Below are 17,496 nucleotides of genomic sequence, written 5' to 3' on the forward strand. Positions count from 1 at the left end.
GCAAATGTTTTGAGTTTAGTTTTTATTTAGTTTTTATTTGCTGGCTGGCAAATGTTTAGGCCTCTTTTGATAACTATTTTATTTTTGTTTTTAGAAATTAAATGTATTCCCTCTTTATGTCTTACATTAATTTGCATGACTAGAATTTTTAACCAAGTTCCAATAACAAAAACATACTTTTTTTTTTTGTTTTCAAATCTTGTCTTAGTTTTTTAAACCATTGGTAGAATATTAGATAACAAAAAAAGGGGGGTTTGTGGTAGAAGTAGCATCTATAGGTTCAATTTTAAAAAACAAAATGAATATCAAATATGTCAATATTTTTATGAGTTCACCGGATGAAACAAATACTTATATGGTTATTTATTTGAGTTAAACAATTACAAAAAAGGACGTGAAACTTAATCTAAAATTTTAAAACATGGGTACATGTATCACTGATACGATATGCTCACCCTAAGAAACACATCCATTGTTTCCCTGGTTTGTCGTTTCAAATTTATTGCTAAAAGACAAACGTTAGGCTGATATATTAAGGTCAACTAGTTCTTTATACTACTGATTCTCATTATTATAATACATATGACATTCTATCTAAATTTTTGTTTTTTTCTCTAATGGTTAAATAATTTATCTATTGATGTAGAGGGGAAGGGTTTAGATAATATCATGACATTAGCCCATGTTGGAAAATAAAATCTTAAATTCAAAATTGACTGAAAGAGGGGAGATGCAATGCATTTTGAAAATAACTCATTTTTGTCAGAGTTTGTTTTCCTTTTTTGTTTTTTCTTCTTCCCAAAAACAATACTAATCTTTCATTTAAAACAAAGTTACCAAACAAAATTGGTCAGAGGTTTGGAACAAAAACAACAATAAAAACAAAAGTTTACAATGATCGTCTGAATTGCCAAGTTGTAGGTTTTGGTTGAAAGATTCTAAGCCAAACACGTTTGAATTATCTTCAACACATCCATTAATATAAATGATATATGGTGTATTTTTAGTTCAAAGTACAAATTGGAAATTCAAGCTTTTAATCTTTTGGTTGAGATTACCTAAGCTAATTGAGATATACAAATTTGTATTTTTTTTTCTTTTTCTTGACTTAACAATCAAATTTATTGTAAGCTTAAATAAGTTTATTTTTAAAATAGTAGTTAAAAAAATGCCAGTTGAAAATATATTAGTATGTAGTCAGTGGTTCTGAATTTGAGTATAACCAAGTAGATAAAATACCTATAATTATATATCTTAGATGTCATTTTGTTAGGTGCCCTGTACCCATTATTGTTGTTGAACTATATAAAAAAGTTTGGTTAGTAATTAACCACGATTGTTATTCAATTAGCACTTAAATTAATCATTGGTTATATAAATTAATGAGATAGATATATAGAATAGAAAATAAATTTTATTTCTTTCAATTTAAGGATTTTCAGATTGAGGCATCCAAATTTCTACTCTAGAAATTATCATTAGTTAGTTTTTATGACAATATAGACAGACAAAATTAAGGAAGGGAGAAAAAAATGGCATAAAAACCAATAAAGGTTTTCTTTTTTAAAAGAAGAAATTGAGATTTTCCTATTTTGAAAAAGTTCATTAAAAGTATTCAACATTAGTTGCCTTCGCCGTATTTACACGTTGTGATTTTTGAATAATTCCCGTTGGTCAGCTGAGGCGTTGGGAGATAGACCATATTTTTCAAGCTTTGACAGATAAATTTATGGACGTTGTATTTATACCCTCGATAGTGATAGTATATACTTTTGATGTCGGGAGATTTCTATCAACTAAATAATCAATGATTATTTGCTCACCGTCACCGACGTATGATTTGTTAAAGCTTTTTCAAGTTTTTATTTTTTATTTTTTTGAACGTCAAAAACTTGAACTATGGTTGGAATTGAGCTGACAACTATAATTACCACTAAACTGTCTATAAATATTAAACATTAATTGATTTTGTTTATACATACTAAATCCGTCGGTGACCATATTACTAGTCAAAGTCTATCAGCGATAGATTAATTATGTCATTAGTAAAAATATCAACATTTAGAATGTATTATTATTGATAAATCTTTGTTATATTTGAAGTTCTCTTAAAACAACATCTTACCTTCATTCTCTCATAATTTTCCTAATGTGTTTCTTAATTTCTAACAAAACAACTCTACATCCCAAACATAAACTTTCTTAACTTCAACATGTTAACTATGGAAAAAACAACATATACATCGAAAGAATCGTACATTCACATAAATTTTTTATCCATATTTTTTTATAAAACTTAAAAAAACGGGGAACCACCCCTACCAACTAATAATTAAAGGTCTCTTCTCATTAACGAGGGAGACTGTTCAACTTGGACAACTATACTTTTGCAAACAAAAGAATCGGCAAGATAGAATACAAAGTAGAAATAAAACGGGTTGTGTTTTGTTCTCCTCTCCAGGAGCAAAAAGAAACTTAACAACGTCCATCGAGAAAAACAAAACATCTAAAATCTCGTCCAAAAACAACCAACCTCAATAAAGGCGAAATCAACACGGTTTAACAAAGGTACCAATTACAAAAAAGATAAATTCAACTATACATTGAGGGTATCTGATTGCCACTACCCCCAAAGCCTTTTTCTTTAGCAAGTGGGTATAAATAACATGTAAAGAAAATTCAACTCTATTATGCATATGGTGTCCGATTATAATGACACTCCAATTATGAATAACACTTCTTCAAAGTTTCTACCTACTTCTTTTGGTGGGTAAGTTTCTACCTACTTAAGAAAAATGACAGAAGAAAAACTAATGAAAAAGAGATTTTATAATAAACCTTGTCCACGGTAAAAAAAAAAAAATGTTTTTCAAGATCATATATATAGCTTTTTCAATGTATTATATCGTATATGACTAAAGAATAAATATAATTTTATATCTACATGTTTGCAATGTGTTTCAAATTAAATTTTTTATAATTCATCTTTTTTTATTACTTTAATATTTTTACTAATATTGGATTATATATATAATTCTAACAAAAAAAAAAGAGTAGATTATTTTTAATTTAATCAATTTAGGGTTGGAATCTTAGCAAAGCAAAATAGGAAGGGACATTTAGAAAAAGAAAGGCCAACTTTGATTGACTAAGTCACAGTGATTTAGTGGGGATTTTTTAGAAATTAATAGCTTTGAATGTTAAATTAATTGGTTCAATCACCCATTCAGTGAATCTCTTTGTCCCCTTCAAGGCCTATAGAATTTAGTGTGCATATAATTGCTATCTCCACTCCATTTTAATTCATGCACATACCTATATTAATTAACATTATTGTTCCAATATGGTTTCATTCATCATCATATTTTCTTGGTCTTTTAACTAAATTACAACTCCTCAATATTGGAATATATATAAGTTTTGAATATGTCTCCACCGTTTGAAAAGCTACATTATTTTGTTGGAGAAATGTTACACCCTATGTTGAAATGATGGAGAGATATTTATATAAAATATGAACGAGTAATTTTTCTTCTATCGTGATCCATTGATTTGTAAAAGTTAATTTATATAAATAATTTTAAATAGTATTCTTTTATAAGGAAAGAAATGATAATACGACAATCTAGTCCAAATATGATCGTCGAAGAGATCACGTGGGACTTTCGTCGCATAATTTCCAACCATCCTTTAGAAGTACTAATAAGTCTTTTCTCAAATATAACAGTCATCCGTCTTAGTTCAATCATGGATCACACTTTGCTCAACTTTCATAAAGCTCCGTTAAATCTTTGTTGATATGATATTATCTACCTTTTGTACATAAATTCTCATAACTTTATTTCTTGATTTCAAAAATCAAAATGTCTCGTATCAATTAAGATAGTTGTTTTCACTAATCATCTCTTTATTTAATCAACGTGTGACTTTGATCATATTTCCAACAAAGTTAAAATAATAAAATATATATATTCTTTCGATTTTTCTTTTATCATTGTATGTATTTGTTGATGATTAACCATAACAGTCTCTTTTCTTCCCATCTTTTAATGGGATGATAATGAATAATATATAAGCTTTAAATTTGTCAATGTTTCATGCCGAATTTTTTTCCACCTTTTTATAAAAAAGCTGAATAATTAATGCATATATATACAACCTCAAATCATATAGCTCTTCAAAATAATAATTAATAATAATAAAACTCAACCACATATGATCCAATTGAGGTTTAAAGTGATCCAACTTCAATATTTAATTATCTAAATTTTATTGAAAAAAATACAAAAACCCTTTTTTTTATAATATATTGATAAGAGAAATTAACATTTTTGTAATCAAATTATTCAAGCTTTATATAATATAATTTTACAAAGAATAATGAGAAATAATGTCAAAATTGTCACCCATTTGTCAACTCTCTCATACTAATGTGTCCCATCATTGTCTTATCTCATATCCTTCTATTTTTTGTGGACAATTTTATTGTTTTCTTACTAATATACATTTTAGAATTACACTTCATTTTCAACTCTCTATATTTTCTTAATATATCCATTTAATTCATAGTATCAATTTTACATCCTATCATCCTTACTTCTTTTTCAAAATCATTTTCTACTAACCTTCTAGTTCTTACTTAGAGACCATGCAATGGTTATAAATTTTGTGTTGGTTTATTTAGGCTTTTAATTTACACTATCATCCTACTTCATGTAATTTATTGTACCAATTAATATTATTCTCTCCATTTACAATTATTAATTCTACTGATTTTTTTTTGGTATAGAGTTTACTTTTTTTTTGTTTGCATCATCTTAATAATATCCAACATATTTGACACCACCATTATATATCTTCCTCTGTAAGCAAAGATGCTTCCAATGGATCTTTTCCAATCTATGGTGAATTATTATTCATGTTGCTTAATTAACATAAATATTTTAGCTAGTTGAAATTAGTGGTTGGATCACAAAGATGATTTCAAGGTTGGAACTATGAAGTGGAGATGGAGTTCGCATAATTAATTGAACGATCAGAAAGTAACTAAAGATTTTTTATATTTCAATATTAACATTTTATATTTTTTTATAAATACTCACCAAAGTTAAAGAAATATATATCATCTATTAGTCCTATGTTAATAAAAAAAATTAATTATTAATTTAAATAATATTTTATAATTCATATAAATATTCATCGACATTGACATCAATATTTTAATTTTTTGGAGTACCGACCATCTTTTAAGGATTGTGAAGTTTTTTCACTTTTTCAATGCATGAGATCTTGATCAACATGTCGTTTTATGATTGTATCTATTTAAAATCACTATATATCATTAGAGTTGATATCTTTTCTTTTTAGTGAAGAAGTGTATGTTTAGCTAATTCATACATGGGATATATTTGAGTGTTAAGAAAAAATGGTAGAACGTTAAATTCTAGATAATTTTTTTTGTTATGTTCATGATTTTTTTGTTCGATCATCACGATTAATTTAGAGTTAAGGAAATTCAAACGACCGCTCAAACATGTAAGTAGAGATGTTTTGATTCTCCATCCACTACTTGTGGTGGATCAACAAGAAAAGAAAATAATAGTTAGAAGATTAAAAAATATAATCAGGTAGATTCTCATTCCTAAATCAGTTTAATTATAAATGATCATAGGTTGATACTGATGTTTATTAGTGTCTTCTTCGAGTGGAATTACAAGTGTAATTCGTTTCCTTTCAAATGGATTTTAAAAGTCTTAAAATCAATACTGTGCCAAATTAACTTTCATTTAAAACAAAGGCTTCACCCTAATCTATAGGTAAAAATATATCTTATAATACAAAGCTTTCGTAATTAGTAATCTTTTTTTTTTTTTGGTCTAATTAGCAGCTAGCTATGCCTTCAATATATATATTTATAATTAGACATTAGTGCTTATTATAATTATCTTTTGCAAATGAATTAGGTCTGAAAGCTAATATATCTTTTGATCTACATTCAATGAATTAATCAAAGGAAAACACTGATTTAGCATCTATTTGGTATTGGTTGTGCTAAGTTGTGCTTTCCAAAAACTAACACTTGCACAAAGTGAACATTATTTGTTATGAACACTATAGGATAGAAAAAATAGTGATATATATTATTGTGGAAATATTATCAACGATCGGATCGAAAGGTTATATATGTGTTTATGTATATATTAATCGAAAATGGTTGAAAAATCTTCTATGTCAGGTCACCAATATATATATGGATAGAACAGGATACAATATGATGGAGAAGAATTTGGACACACAAATTTTGCAAAAAATAAAAGAAAATATATATCTTTGAATTACAACATGGACAAATTGTTGACAGGTTGTTATAGAAGGCACCCACCATGAGTTGATGCTACATATATTCTAGACATGCCCTCAATTTTAACATCTTGTATTCAATTTTCCCAACATTTAGATTCAAATAGAAAATTTTCTTTTTTACCATTAATAAGAGAGAGAGAGAAAAAAAACCTCATTTTCAATAAATAAATTTTGAAAAAACAGTCACGACAAAATCTATACTGCTTTATTAACCCTTACTTAATTTTAACTTAAAACTTGAATTGATATGGGATTTGTTTTTTTGTTCAAATTTTGTAATTTATATTTTAACATTGTTGTTATAGTGATGGACATAATACACAGAGACTGCAACTTTTCTTATTAAAGGATAAAGATTCAAATAAAAAAAATGTCTATAATTTCTACCTCGCTTTCTTTAAAACGTCGTTATTTGAAATGAAACGTTTATCATTTAAATCAAGCTAATACAACTCTTGATATATAAAAATTATCGCTAATAGGAAATATTAAAGGTAACAAAAAAATCTCATCACAAATTTCTTTCACAAAAAGAATAAAGTAATTAGAGAAGAGACAATCAAAGAATATATTTTAGTGTAAAAGTTTAACATTTCTATGTAATATTATGTTAATATTCCTACGTTTAAAGTGTGCACTCTTTAGAAAATCATGAATCTATTCAAACAAATTTGTACGAATGCATCAGCAAATCTATGATTTGAATTCTCTAAAAACAAAATAGACCAATAAAAATTAGCAATAGAAAGTTACTTTCTTAAAAATAAAAAATAACTTGGTTGTTGATATTAATAAATATAAAAATAATATAATTTTTAGAATATTAATAAAAAAATATTAATGTGAATTAACAATTAAAAGTTATTCAGAAATAGATAGAAAAGAAGACAAAGATGGATTGTTCAGCTCTTCCCCTTCCAAATCCTAAAGGATACTTAAAACAAATAAAATAACATTCAAAACTATATTAAATTTTTGCCCATCAATAGAGCATGAAACATAACAAAATTTTCAAATGTAATTAAAATACTTTTTCTAAGAACAAAGCGAAATAAAAATTTGGGTCCACACCTTCATTTTTTTAAACTCTAAAAAATATTGTGTTTTCTCCTTCTTTTATTTTATATAAATCTTCTAAGATTTTAAAGTAATTTTGAACACAAAAGTAGATTAAAAAATTTGTCAATTAGATAAATAAAAGTTAAAGTGCCCAACTTACAAAATTTAAACTACAAAAATAAGTTAAAATAAACCTAATTCAACTCACATAAATTAGGTAGGTTTCATCAAGATTAATATCAAATCTTAAAATTCTCACCACCATATTTAACTAATAAACACATTTGATTCAAATTTTGATAATAATTTTAAAAAATATATATATATATATAGAAGGAGAAAAATAAATAAATATCGAAAGAAAAAGAATTATAGCAAAAGGGATGAGAATATTTTTTAAAAAAATGAAAAAGGAGGAAATGAGAAAATGAGAATTTTATATGCATAATGTAAGGAAGAAAATGAAAAATAGGTAGGGAGAAATGAGTGGGTATGCAATGCATTGAATGATTGGGAAGAACAAATTGAAGATAGTGTTAAAAATTCCCAAGTAGAACACAAACTCATTATTTAATATTATTTGTGTATACTTTGATTTTTTTAAAGTTGGTTGAATCAAGACACTCTCCCTCTGTGGCCCATCCCATAACCCCAACATGCGCCTTAATTACTCCCACACACACACATAAGTCTCTCATCCCCATCCTCCACCATTTTCATTTCTCCCACCACCGTCTTTCCCCTCCATGCTGCGGCGCCTATGGAAGAGGGGGAGTTTTCTTAGATACTTATAACGACGATGATCGGGGTCGTTGGTTTTGATGGTAAAGTTTTACGGAGTCATCTGCGGCGTGGTTCTGGTGCTATGGACGGCGGCGCTGGTGGTGCTTCCGGTGGTGTTGCCGCCGCTTCCTCCACCACCATTGCTCGTTCTTCTTGTGCCTGTTTTGATATTGGGAGTTCTTGTTTTTTGTGCTTTCTCCACTTCTCAGCTGCCTGATACGTACGGCCATCATCGTTTTTCCTAATTATATATTCAGTTTTCTTGTTTATTTTTGTTTTTTCTTTTCTTCTTTCTATTAGAGTTATATTATATATCATCGTTTTGTATACCCTTTTTTTTCTTATGTATATATACCAATTTTCTTGTTTCCTTTTCTGGGCTTTTTATTTTTTCTTATTTGAGTTTTGGTAAAATGTAACGAGTAATGAAATGTTCAATTTAATTTTTTTTATAAAAAATCAATTGTTATATAGCTAATTTCAAACTTAATTAGTCTCTACTTTTTATCCTCACAAATTGTTGTTTGAAAATTACATACAAAAACTCTAAACAAGGAAGATTGTATAGAATTAAAAAAAAAAAATTGATAAAATATTGACTCTTTGTTCATGGTTTTTTTCTTCCTTTGGTGTGGATTTTTGTCAATGTTTTTCTTTAATTTATTTATTTATAAAGAAAAAAACCCTAAAGATCCTTTTGTGAAATATGTTGCAATGAAGAAAACTTTAGAAGGAAATTTTTGTTAATATTTCTAATAGTTTAGTTAAGAAATAATTCGAACTTAAATTGGTGTGTGTGTGTGTGTGTTTTAGTACTTGGAAATTATGATACGATTGAATTTTTTAAGATTAATTTTTGTATCAATAATTTTTTTTTCTTTTTTGATAAAATCAATTGATATAAGTTGGTGAAAATGGAATAATTATTGGGGAAAATTACACATTTAATTAATTCCAAGATCCAATATGTGGATATAGTGTTAAAATTTTGAAGAGAAAATATGTGTTGATGTGCAAGAATTAAAAGTTTAATTTTTCACTCTCTTTCTAGATAAAGATCAATGGCCAATTGTGGGTACACTATTATATTATACTTTCTTTTAATGACTCTTTTTTTAATATGTTTATTAACCAAGTTTGTAATCTTTATTCTTGCACCTATATATACATATAATGTTATATCACATTATATAAAAAAGAAAAATAAAACAACAAAACCATTCATGTAATATTACCCAAATCATTGCATAAATCCAGGTAGTACGTTGGAGGATAAGCTTTTAAATATTATTCAGCTAACTCATCATATTTTTATTTCTTATTAGTTACAACAAATAGCGAGCGGGAAATTTAAATTTATCAAACTTCAACACTTGGAGTATTGTCTTCCCCACTAACCTAATTCTGTGTTCATATTCAATCGTCTAATAAACTAAAATAATATTGCCACTTTATTGAATCTAATGAAGAAGTAGGATAAAATATATAACTGATATATATATAATAAATAAAGTACTTTAGGTACATTTTTGTGTGTTTAAGCAGGTCACTTTTCTGCATACACTACTCATCATAATGTACTGTCTATGAAAATTTAAATCAAATGTCGATGTATATCTATAAAAAAGAAAAATAAAAATATTAATTAAAAATATAAAAGAGATCATATGGACTAAAATTTGATGTCATAGTATATAGATATTATTTATGATATGTCAATCTCATCTATCAGTTGGAGATTATACATTGAGTAACCTTATTAGAATTTCAAGTATCTCCTTAGTGTGCTTCATTGAAAAATGGGCCATTGGTAGAGATAATGTGTATTTATCCATATTTATAAAGAAAACAATTAAAAAGGAAGAGAAACCTTTTTAGTGCTCTATAAATTTTTAAAATGTTATATACTTTGGGAGTTTTGTGGGTTTTAACTTTTACTTTACCTTTAAATTTTGTAAGATGTTCTAGAGTTACGTGTAGCTTTGAAGTTTTGAGGTTAATTTTTTAAGGAAAATTATCGAAAAATAAAATATTTAACCAAATATTTATATTTTATAAAAGAAATCAATATAATATATTTTATCTTTAGTGGTTTTTTTTAAGTAAATAGTTTATCAAATTTCTTTATGTAAAAAACTTTCAATTTTTGGTTTGATATCTAAATTTTAGAATAATGTTACTTTTTATGAATGAGTTTAAAGTAGTTATTGTTGTTAGTGCTAAGTTTTTGTTAATTAATTTAAAATAGTTAGAATATAGATTTTTTAATAAATTAGTATTCACTAAAAAATAGTGAAAATAATTAAATTATAGAAAAATGAATACAAATGACTAATTAAAATAATGGACTTAAATAAAAAGTCTTAAGTGTTAAAATTGTAAATTTTAAGATGGAAAAACAAATGAACATTTGACTTAAAATTTAGATCAAACCAAACTAATGGTAAACCAAAATTTAGATCAAACATCAATTAAATTATAATATTTTGAAACATTGAAAACAAATTGAAATTTATTCTCAAATATTATTTAAGGATATAGTTAAGAATATCTTTTCCAAATATAACTTGCCAAAATTTTACATAAAATTTATAAAATTGTTACAATTTTTCAATGTATGTTATGATACACTTAAATGATAGGACGGACGATGCAAAAATACCAAAAACCATGAAAATATATTGATTGGAAGGTTGCAAAAGTAAGAATTGTCCTAATCATGAAGATAGTTATCCATCCTAAGTAAATTGGTAGGAGATTAGTATATAATTGTCTTAGTAGAATATATCAAACATTTCACATAGAACGGTAGCTTAGAACCATTCAAAATTGAAAATTATGTAAACTTTTACAAATTGAAAAGAAGAAATTAAATTTCTTTGAGCACAACAACTGCGAACCTGAAAATAAAAAATCAAATATTCAATTTGTAGGTTATATATTATAATACAATCATATATGGGTAGATGGAGATTTGAACCTACATGATATATTAACTACCAAATCTATATTATTCAATAGCTGACAACACATTAACTAAGTGGCAAACCTTTTTTATTTTATTTTTTAAACTAAGAATGGGAATAAAATAGTTTCAATTTTGAACAATTTGAATGTTTACATTAGATTTAGTAATCATTTTCTAACATTATTATAATAAGAGTAGTGGATCCAAATCTATCATCTATAAAGAAAACTATATTAATTAATATACCTTACCATTTCAAGTTGCTTATAGATTTAATTTGAATTTATCACTCTTAAAAATATGTAATGTCTTCCTATTTGGAGTTATTCGAAAAGTGAGTTTATTAACTAGTTTTTGTAGGTTGGCCATTGTTCTTTAAAAAATAATTACTCTTTTTTCCAGATAACATATATAATTATATTAAACTTTGTATCTATTTATCCAAATTAAAGTTTTGGTTCATCATCTCGATCTTCAAGTTTTATGTTATTGATTGATCACATATCATTGAAATTATAAATTTAATTTAAAATTGTCAAATTTTATCATATAACCATAAACTTTATTTTTTATCAAAGTAAAATGACATGGAACTCAAAAATATCAAATTTAATTAAATATTTACAAATCATACCAAAATTTTAAATTTTATCAATAACAAATTAATCCAAAAATTTTATTATAGTTTTAAAATATTTTAATTTATTTTGTTATTTAAAAATACTCTTAAATAAAAATAAAATTTAGAAAATGAAGATGGTCATTGGTGACGTATATCTTATGAATATTGTAAAAGATGGAAGAAATTAATAATTCTTTTAAATTTTAAATTTAGAGAAGAGAGAGAAAGGGAAAGAGAAAGAGGGGAGAGAATTAAGGGAAAGTGCATGCATCTAAAAGATAACAATAATCTCTTAAGCATCAACTTGCAAATTTGTTTTCAGTAAACTTGAGAAAAACTGCTTGGAAAAGCTATCAAAACAACAGCGCATGAGCTGTACTTTTAATTAAACTACATAAAGGAATTTGCTGTAATGTGCCTTTGCAATTTGCTCAAACACACATGCATGTAAATTATATATTATACTTTACTACGGGGTTCAACACTTTTCCAACTATATAATGACAGATTATTCTTCAAGCTAAGCTGTACACGAGTAATTGAATAGTGTAGTAATAAATTATAGCCTAACTTATATAGATAGATATATATGTTCGATCACTCTATGTATTTGTTTTCTAATTCTTTAAATATATATATATTTCTTTTATATCTAAAGTTGCTATAAAATAACCATTTTAGTTACTGTCATCAATATCAATATTAATCTGATGTTCACCGACTTTGAAGTTTTAATATTGTCTTTAGATTCAAGTACAGTTTCTACAACAAATGTGAAAATTGAAAATGGATTTGGAAACAAACATGATAACTTCAAATATAAAAACTATATATTAAGCCCCTGGTTTTTAAAATCCACTGACCTACATACTGCTGCTGGGACAAAAAAAAATGAAAATCTATGGTTAATCTACGAAATTTAATTTCAACACATCCTCTTTAGTTCCAATTGATGCGTCTTAAGCTAGGTTAAAATGGGTGATGAGTATATAACTCAATTGGTTAAAATGTATTGCTCTCAATCAAGAGCTTCAAATATTCAAATTTCCGATCTTTACTCTCGTTTATTAAAAGTATCAACTTTATAAAAGGCTTGCCTGCAATTTAATTGACAATGAATGTGAACCAAACCACGAAAATGGTTGATTGAATCAAAATGGTTGTCTCTCACAAGAGCAAAGACTTGGTGTTGGTCAAAGTCAAGAAGAAAATGGTAGTAGTTATGCCCTAATTTCAAGAGTGTCTTCCTATCCAAACCCATATGATGATATGGAGTATGAAGCTAATGGGTGTGATGATTATATATAATATTTAGTTATGATAAATAATAATAATGATGCTTACTAGAATTTATTTAATAATGTCAACCCCACAAAATTACATTATGATGTTTAGTGAAATTTTATGTAAGGATTTTTCAAATGATGAAAGTGGATTTTTGAAATCCTGTTAATTGGGTTGAAGAATAATCAAATTGTAATTGGTTTTTTTTAGTTTATTGCCCATCTATTTTTCTACTTTTTCTTTCGTAAAAAGTATAATAACACAAGTTGTTGAATACTCAATTGTATATGCTTTTGGGGTGGGAGAATTTTTCAAATATTTCATAATGGTTTGAGAGTAATCTTTAGACAAAGCTTCGAGAAGATGGGAAAAATGTTGATGTTTCATTTTGATGAAAAATATTTTTCTTTTTAATTTATGTAAAATCAAAATAGTGCTCTTCAAGTTTTTTTTCTTTTTAGTTTTATAAATATATTATTAGGAGTGTAAAATTTTTCAAAATGGGAATCTATTTTTAAAAGTGAAAAAGTTGTTTATGTAAAAAAAAATGTTTTGATTTTAGAATTTGTCAAAGTTTGAATGATAATTTTTGGAAATATTTAGTCAATATAGAAATTCTATTGATGGTATAGCTCGACTCGTGTCTATATTGATAAAATCTCAAGTTTTGTTTTTATAAATATTTTGGTTCAATTTTGTTATAATACTTAAAAATTTCGGTGTAAAAATTATAGTAAAGAAATGGTGAGAAAACAAATGCATAAGTTATTTTAATGCTTTTAAGTGTTGTAGAGTTCGACTTAAAGAAGTTGTAATATGAATGAATTAATTTTTACATTATTTGAGTGACAAAATCTTGATAATATATCTAAAAGTATGGTCAAATAATTGTTAGTCACTATTTATACCAACAAATTATATTTTTTTTACGATATATCTAAAAATATGAAATATATCTTACGTGTTGGTGAAAAAAGTGTTCGATAATTCTTACAAATAAATCAAAACAAGTAATAGCTTTGTGAATTAGTTACAACAAAGGAAAAAATGTCAAATCATTTCTCCCAAAATGTTTTAAGTTTTTTTAATTATCTTACATAAAGGTGGCTTAATCTCCATTCCCACAATCATATAATTCTATTGGATATGTTATAATAGGTCTATTTGTAGATAGAAACTGGATGTTAAATAATAGCCCTAAAGAAAAATATTCCGAAAAAAGAAAGGTAAGTTTTGCTTTTGGTTCTCATGCTTTAGATTTATTTCTATATTTTGTACAAAATCTTGTCTCCCACACATTGTCTTCCACTCCCCAAAGAGAAAGAAAAAAAGGCATTGATTTTGATACATTAGAGAAGGTATTCATGCATCTATATTATAAACTCATCATTATGATCATAATTATTATGAGACCCATTTGATAGACTAACAAAAATGTTACTTTGTACTAAAAAGAAGAAACAAACCAAACCAAAAGATTAAAGAAATACTTAAATTTAACTTAACATCAACTTTTGTATTGTTTATTACAAATAAACTACCTTTCTAGATGTATTATTAAAAACGTAGTCAAATTAGACAAAATATAGGATCAACAAATAAACACTATACAATTAATGATCAATTAATTAATTAAAGAAAACATATGGTTTAGATTTTAAATATATAGCAAACAAATATAAAGTTGTTGTCAAGTGATCGTCAAATATAAATTGGTTGTCAAAGTAATCATTAATGTTGGTCACAGGAGTGGTTGTCGTAGGACATTATCATAGAATTAGTTTGTTGTTAGAGGTAGTCGTCGTTGAAATTGGACATCTTGAGAGAATTTTGGTATTCACTTACGCAAAAAAATATGTGGGTGTGTCTTAAGAGAAGTGTGGGCAAAACCTTTGTTGATGGTTTTTACGTAGACAGTTGACATGTCCAATAGCCTGTTGTCAAAGCTTCTGCCTACATGTCGAGTCATAAAGAAATGACCAAGCAAGTAAACATGTGTGGTTGAAACTCATTATGAAATAATTTGTGCATGTAAATGTCAAATTTTCTTCTCAAGCTGGTTGTTAGAGACAATCGTCACCAGGTGGAGTCCTTGAAAACATGAGAAAGAAATGTAATTGATTAGTTTAATAAATACTGTAGCAAAACGAGAATAAAATAAATTTCTTACTCCAACTTTCTTAATACGACAGACCCAAACGTAAAATGGACTAAAGTTAGAGTCTCTGCCATCAAACCAAATAGGATATATTTCACCACTAAGAATTGGTCTAAATATACACATTGGTAAGTGCAAAATGATGGGACTTTCACAACTTTTATTAAGCATGATTACATGGTGTTCTTTGTAAGTCCATTTGTAATGAATGACAATAAAAGCAATGTGTTATCCAATCAATCAATGTGAAACCCTAAACCCACACCTTTGTTTCTTGTAAATGCTTGTTATCTCGAGTATTATATATTTTCAATAATTATTATTATAGTTCCTACCAACAATATTTGTTCCTTTTAATAATTATCTATAGTTAGAAATAATTAGCATTGTGTTTAGGGTAGCTACCCTAACCTATTTCATAAATTTCTTTTCTTAGTTTTCAAAATTGAAATATATACTAATTTTCTTTCGGTTTTTGTAGCATGGTTTCATTTTGGAAGTTAGCAAAAATAGCAAAAAAAAAAAAAAAAAAAAAAAAAAAAAAAAAAAAAAAAAACTATAAAAAAAAAAACTATAAAAAAATAAGCTTTTTAAAACTATGATTTATATTTCCTCTCAATTTTTATCACATTTTCTATATTTTTTACTTAAAAAATGTTGAATTTTAAACCAAATTTGTATTTTTCTTTTTTACTTTACACTTAGAATTTTGAAAATATGAATAAAAGTGGATAAATGTGAATAAACTTAAATTTTAGAAAATGAACAATTTTTTTATTTGTTGTTGAATGAATCCTTAAGCAACCATCTTAATTTGGATCAACATGAGCTCAGTTCATTTGACACATGGACAGTTTCGGTTCAAATTCTTTTACTCTAAGTTGTAATATAAAAAACCATTGTAATATGAGTTTAGTAATTAATGGAAGAAAAACTCTCTAATTTTCACTAAATTAAATCATAGGTTGAAAACATTTTATCTAAAAACAAACAAAATTTTAGTACCTTGCTATTACAAAACATTTTTTCTTCTGATATACTGTTGCAAAATAAATAAATTTCTCCAATATATTTATTACTTAATGCAAGAGAGAGGTCAAAAGTGGTGACAAATGATTGTCAATATCAAATTTAAAGATATCACCATCAGGCTTGGTTCGAACAAAGGATATAAAATATATATTGTATCTATCATTTAAGTAAATGTTTTATCTTGATCAATACTCTAAATTTGGTTAGAAAATAGGTAGAGATTTTAGCCTTCATAAAGAAAGATTTCTTTCTCAAATATTAGAAGTAATTAATTAGGTGTAAGGAATTGAATTTCAAACAAAATTATTGAAAGGGTAAAAAGAAAGTCTCTTAAGTGATGGAATCAAGGGCACTACAAAAAAAAAGTTGGCCTACGTTGTCAATTGAAATAACTGAACACATATGTTTAATGTCGGTTTAGAAAGTGAATCGTTAATGTCGATTTTAGACTGACATTAAAGGTATCTTTCTTTATAAATTACCAACATTAAATTAAAGGCACCCTTTAATACCCATTCTATTTTTGGATGAACCTCTAATACATCAGAAGTAATTAGGTGAATCCCTAATATAAAATTCTAAAACCCTAAAATAAAATCAATTTGATGACAACCAATTCGAAGGCAATGAATTAGATTTGGATTACTTTTTTATACACAATAAGAGATGAGATGATAATTAATTCCTCACTCTAGATTTGAAACTCCACGAAATAATCAAACTTATTGGAATGTTTTTGGTATGCAACCTTAAATCAAGAATAATTGCAAAATGATGTTGAAATAATCTACATCTACTAGAGATCATTTCTATTGATAGAAAAAAAAAAACCTTAAAATTTCAATTATTCAAAAAACTTGAACAACTTGAAAGCAAGATTCCAGGAGTCCGCCAATAAAACCTCATGCATTATGGTAAAAAGACATATAAATTAAACTCTATTTAAATGATATTAAAAATGATAAAACAGTAAATATTAAAACTACGTCACAATCATTAAATAAAATCTAATTAATAATTTGATGTTTGGTTGATTCATATCATTCAATCTAACAACACTAATAATTATAAATTTGTTGTGCGGATTGTTTTTTTCCTTTTTATTAATTTTTTAAAATATTGCTCCGGAAAAAATTCCATTTGTCAAATGTGAAAAGATAAAAATAAATTTTTTAAGGCTTACTTTTCTTTTTAACTATCAAAATATGTTTAGAGAATTTAAACACT

The sequence above is a fragment of the Cucumis sativus genome, chromosome 3 (genome assembly GCF_000004075.3).
Source record: "Cucumis sativus cultivar 9930 chromosome 3, Cucumber_9930_V3, whole genome shotgun sequence".
NCBI lineage: Eukaryota > Viridiplantae > Streptophyta > Magnoliopsida > Cucurbitales > Cucurbitaceae > Cucumis > Cucumis sativus.